The sequence below is a fragment of the Coenobita brevimanus genome, chromosome 112, assembly GCF_032717465.1.
Source record: "Coenobita brevimanus isolate Jiangsu-jjx chromosome 112, ASM3271746v2, whole genome shotgun sequence".
NCBI classification, from domain to species: domain Eukaryota; kingdom Metazoa; phylum Arthropoda; class Malacostraca; order Decapoda; family Coenobitidae; genus Coenobita; species Coenobita brevimanus.
Genome location: NC_137065.1, coordinates 27,646,645 through 27,653,025, shown reverse-complemented (window position 1 = coordinate 27,653,025; position 6,381 = coordinate 27,646,645). Strand labels below are relative to the sequence as shown.

At 40.0% G+C, this 6,381-nt stretch overlaps 1 pseudogene; it reads right to left on the bottom strand.

Annotated features, from left to right (window-relative positions):
* Nucleotides 1-877: 877 nt before the first annotated feature.
* Nucleotides 878-996, bottom strand: LOC145418179 (5S ribosomal RNA; annotated as a pseudogene).
* Nucleotides 997-6,381: the final 5,385 nt, after the last annotated feature.

Sequence of the window (6,381 nt, the reverse complement as noted above, 5' to 3'; positions counted from 1 at the left end):
ATTTGTGTTCTGGTTTTGACCCCATAGTCATTTATACCGATCATAACCCACTGAAATTCCTTAGTAAGTTTAAAGATAAAAATCAGAGATTGACAAGATGGAGTCTACTTCTTCAGGAGTATTCATTAGACATACAACATATCAAGGGGAAAGAAAATGTTATTGCAGATTGCTTATCTAGACTTTAGACAGATTGTTTTAGAGTAATAAGAAATTTCCTCTGTAAATTTCTTTTTCTTTGTGGGGAGGTGTTACATAGCCTATGATTTCATCATCACGAGCGTGTTCTGCCTCACTCCCCTTCTCTCCCTTATAGTAGAGTAAGTCGTTCTTTCTGTTGTTCAGAGCAGGATTGTCAACTCTTTGTTCCCTATGACTTCATTTGCGCGTCCTTCTTACAAGTTGTATCAAGCTCTGCCGGCCCCTATATAATGAGCTAAGTCTCTGCATTAATTGCCACTTAGATTTACTCCTCATTTTGCTCACATCTCTGTCCTCCCCTGTACAGTTGTTATTATTGTGAGTGCTCAGGAAGTCTCCAACCATCTAGCAGCTGTGTAATTTGAGTATAAGTGTTATTACATTTTTTCTTGTACTGTGTAGCATAAGGTGTTAATTCGTGGGCTTAGTGAGGTTTTTGTGATTCATGTGTTTTTATGTCAGTCATTTTTGATAATATTTTGTATCTGTAATAATATATCTTGCATTAACTGAGCATTATCCGGTTTTCTCATTTTATCAGGGCTGACTTAGATAAATTTTCATTCATTCATTGCCAGACGCTATGTATCCCAAACGGGGTGGCCAAGGGCTTAGAGTTAATTGTTTTACAGGGAGGGGCACTAATCCTTCACCAACCCCACTTGACACGTAGGGATGCCAACAGCATCTTGTGTTCCCAGGCGGTCACCCATCCAAGTACTAACCAGACCCAACGTTGCTTAACTTCACTGATCGGATGGGAAGTGGTGTACTCAACGTGGCATAAATTTACTCTTGCTAATTTCGTGTTAATAGAGGCTATTGCAGTTAACCATATATTTAACCTGTTTTTTGCCATTACATTATCCTTATGAGTCCTGAATGTTTCGTTGTTAGTTTGAGCATTAAACTTTAACTTATAATTTTACCTAACTCTTTTGTATTGAACCTGGAACTTTGGGGGATAGTTTTCTCTGTTCCGTAACTATATATATATATATATATATATATATATATATATATATATATATATATATATATATATATATATATATATATATATATATATATATATATATATATATATATATATATATATATATATATATATATATATATATATATATATATATATATATATGGATGGGATGATGAGAGAAGTAAAAACACGAGTAATGGAGAAAGGGATGGCGTTGGTAATGAATGGTGATGGATGGAATATCTCAAATTTGTTGTATGCGGATGATGCAGTACTGCTTGCAAGTACCGAACAAGAACTTGGTAGGCTAGTGCAGAGTTTTGCTGATGTCTGTGAGCGTCGTGCCTTGAGAGTAAATTAAGAAAAAAGTAAAGTGATGGTTATTGAGAGAGAAAGTGACTCCCAGTGTGATGTTACAGTGGATGGAGAGAGACTGGAATTGGTGAGAGAGTTCAAATACCTGGGTACAGTGGCAGAAAAGAGAGGAAAATGTGCAAAAGAAGTTGAAAGTAGAGTGACACAAGGAAGAAAAGTAGCTGGTGCAATGAAGGCCTTGATAAGAAACAGAGGCTTGAGTGTTGCAGTTGCACGAGACTTACATGAGGGAGTGTTAGTGCCAACTTTAACATATGGATGTGAGACTATGGTGTGGCATGAAAATGAAAAGTCAAGAGTAAGAGCAGTGGAGATGGGACTGCTGAGGAATGTATCTGGAGTACAGAGAGTGGATAAGATACGAAATAATGTGATTCGTGAAAAGTGTGGAATGAGGAAGTCGGTGGACACCAGAATCGAAGAGAGTGTACTGAGATGGTATGGTCATGTGAAGAGAATGGATAACAATAGAGTGGTGAAAAAAGGTATATCTGACCGAATTTGAAGGAGGGAGGAGGTGAGGTAGGCAAAGGAGAAGGTGGAGAGATATGGTGGATGAGTGTGTGAGGAAGAGAGGTTTTGGAAGTCGGTGAGGCTAGGGAACTGGCAAGAGATAGAACTGGCTGGATGAATGTTGTGAGGAGAAGTGCATGATCAGGGATTTGTGGCACCCCTTTTTAACGTGGCAGCGTCCGGATTGACTCAATCGGATACGTTTGTGTGAAGCTGCAGAAGGTGATGATTGTTGTTGGTGTATCCAATGGAGCCTGGATTCCGGGGGCTTGAATGATGGCAGAGTGGAAGCGTGGCCCATTGGACTGGGCATATTTGGGCTGTCTGGACATTGCTACTCCTCACCCTGCCCTTGGGTGAGAATGGAGGTTCGGATGATAATGATGATGATGATGATGTAACAAATTAATGCAACCATGCTCATTCACTCCAATTATGAATTAAATATATTCATCTCATTATCTCCTGACATATTTATTCAGTTTTGGATACACATTTTCTACTGGATAGAGAACATAAACGCTTCACTACAAGACGGCTGTCCATTGTTGAATGAAGTTATCTGGTGGTAGCAAAGAATGCTCCATCAGATTGAAAATATCAAGTTTCTTTGCAAGATATGTTTTCCTTACATTTTAACATGGCTCGGATATTTGTCTTTCTGCTCCTTCACGTAGCTCAGTGGCAGAATGAGAGAATGTAACGCATCTGTCTCAGTTCCACAGCACTTCTTCGTGACTTCCATTATATTCCTGTGTTAATCTCTTGCTACCACTCTGCATTCAATTTCGTGGTATGGTAATTTTGGGCCAGTTTAAAGCGAAAAGAGTAAAATGAACCCATTATTCATACTCGGACTTTGCAAAAACTGTGCCTTGCCTTGCTTGTAAATAGCTATTAATATTTACCATGCCGCCAGTGTCATCATTTTTAGGTGGTAAGTGAGACTGTATCTCATATTAAAACTCCGAATTTAACTACTTGTGTTTTCTTTCCTGGATGGTTTCATGTAGGCGTTTAGAATAATCAGAAATGTGCAGATATGGAAATCTCTCTCTCTCTCTCTCTCTCTCTCTCTCTCTCTCTCTCTCTCTCTCTCTCTCTCTCTCTCTCTCTCTCTCTCTCTCTCTCACCGTCACGAATACTACCAGCATTGTTACCCTCACTAATAAATATATAATGCCATAGCTACCAACACAACTTTAATATCACCATCACTATAGGACCAGTACTGTCACACCAAGGTCACCATTACCGCAGTAGTCACACCACCACACAATTACCACCATTACTCTTATTCCACAACTGTGACAACCACACCAATATCCCCACTTACTGCAATGCTAACAGCCATATCAGCGCCACTATTACTCCTGTGCTAACATAACCATACAAATATAGTACAGCGATTATTTTTTTACCAATACTTACCCAACCACACCATTACCACCATTACCCTAGTACCAAGACAATCAAAGCAATTCCACCATTACTTCAGTACTAACCCAACCATACCACTATCACCATTATCATGAGTAGACTGTAGCACCAGTCGAACAGGGCAGTACGCTCGAGGTGGATGGCAAGCTGGTGATGGAGAGAGCTGGAGCTCCCGTTTCACCAGCCCTCAGGACTTGATCCTGACCATCTCCCTTTGCTGAACATTTTCAGTGCATTCATTTACACAGAGAGTAGGCCAGCATACTCTCTTAATACCTCTACCTTCAACTGTCTACACCACACTACATGCACATATCATACCTTCTATTCATTCTCTTTAGTAATGGCCGCTGCAATGTTACTATCAAATGAGGTGGTACCTCGGATTGCCACCACCGGCAGGGTAGGGCTGGCGGCACAGAATCCTCCCGGTCGCCATCAAGCGACTGTGCCGGCAGCGACTGTTGCTATTTCCGGTAATGCTCGTCAGCGAAGAAGTGAAAGTGCGGCCTTATTCTTCACCAACATCCGCGGCCTTACCACAAATTTAAACTCAGTTCATTTTTTCCTTCAGTCCATATCCACTCTGGCCCTTTTCCTCACAGAATCACAAATCTCACACTCTACTGATATATCCCCATTTTGTTTTCCCGGTTACCATCTCCTTACAAACTTCCATAACAAGGGTGGCACCTGTTGTTATATCAAATCCCAATATCCAGTTGACACTATCTTAAACTTCACTTCATCCAGTTTTGACTACTCATTATATAAAGTAAACTGTCAAAATATTACCATATATATCTGTGTAGTTTGCCGCTCCCCCAATGTTTCTTCGGAACCCAATGTATTTGATTCCATATCCACACAGTTGAATAACCTTAACCTTGCCCTTAGCACCGAAATTACCATTTTGGGTGATTTTAAAATACATAATGTTGAATGGTTATTGCATTGTGCCAGGACTGACGATGCTGGTCTAGAGTGCGAGCTGTTTGCAGAATCGTTTAATCTCACCCAGCTGGTAAAGCAATCAACTAGAATACCTGATAATCTTGACCATAATGCCAATCTCTTGGATTTATTCTTGACAAATAATCCAGATCAATACAGGATAGAGGTACTGTCACCACTTGGATCCTCTGACCGCAGTCTCATCAAAGCCTCATGAGTTAATCCCCCCACACCTCCCCGTTCTGAACCTGTCAGGGTGACCCGATGGCACTTTGATAGGGGAAACTGGGATGGATTTAGAAATTATCTTGCTGACATTCCATGACAGTCTTTCTTCTCTAGTGATCTCAATTCTACCCAGTCCCACATTTGAGACTTAATACAGGTCTATGGATTTATTCATACCAAGTCATCAGTTCACTAAAAGATTGAACTTTCCAAAATGGTTTGATGGCAACTGTGCCAGAGCAACAGCTCAAAAGTCATTAGCATATAACTCTTACTTAAAATCATAAACATCTGAATCACTCTCTCAATTTAAAATTGCTAGATATCATGCAAAAGCTCTTTTAAATCTAGCTAAATCAAACTTTCTTCAAAAGCAAGCATCATAACTACTTAACAACCCTAATGACAATAGAATATTCTGGTCAGCTCTCAATTCTTTCAATAATAACTTTAACAAGTCATCTTCCATTCCCCCACTAAAAACTTCAGATGGCAACAATACAAATGACCCACGTGGGAAAGCGGATATTTTTGTCAGTACATTTGCCAGATACTCTACCATAGACGATACCAGCCGGAATGTCCCAGTATTAGAACTTAATTCTCCCGAAACTGCCCCACTTAAAATACAGACAAGATACGTAAATCCATCCTAGACAATTTACCTACCAACAAAGCTCCCGGCCCAGATGGAATGCCGCAAATTGTTTTGAAAAAGTGCTCCCCTAAACCTGCCTCTGTTGTAGATAAATTATTCAGACTATGCATACGTACTTCTTTATTCCCATATTCATGGGAATAAAAAAGGCTTTGGTGAGACTGTGGTCGGAGGATCCAAGTTGTGACAGTACTTTTATCCTTTATTGATCTGGATTATTTGACAGGAACAGATCCAAGTGATAAGCGTTATGATCAGGTTTATCTGGTATTTTGGTTGGTTGCTTTACCAACTGCATGAGATTAAACAATTCTGCAAACTGCTCGCATTCTAGACCAGTATCATCAGTCCTGGCAGACTGTGATGACCATTCTATTTTATGTACGTGAAAATCACCCAAAACGGTAACTTTAACTACTTGTTGCCTAGCAACGACTAAAAACCCGTTTTTTTTTTTTTTTTCCGCACTGTTCACATTTTGAGCCGTAGAAGCATTGCTAATGGGCGTGGCAAGCTCATACTTCTTTAGGCATAATCTTGAACTCTTTCCCTATAGGAAGTGTGCTATCCATTTTTTCCCCTCTCTCGTCTAGTTTTCGATTGGCAACCCTGCAAAGATTGACCTCAGCGTCCCTAGCAGAGTATCGGTTTTCAAAAATGTCCCCTTGGTTCTCCAGCTGCTCCACTTGTGAGACAGGAGTAAGGCCTTTGCATCTATGGAATGAGGGACTTTCGGGTGTCGTCTGCTATCTAGCTGGTGAGCCCTAACTTGGTCCTAGACCTGAAAAAGTAACATAACTATTGTGACTATTCTATATGTATGGATAAACTTACAAGAGTTAGCAACACTATAGACCATTGAAGTCACGTAAATACTCGTTGATAAAAAAATATCACACCCATGAATTACTATTTTTGACTGGCTCTTTAGCATATGTGTAAATTGGCTTACATCTGGCAATCCCTTACACACAATGATTTCGTTGTGTTACTGATGAGTTCAGTGCATTGGCTTTCATATCTACATTCGTAT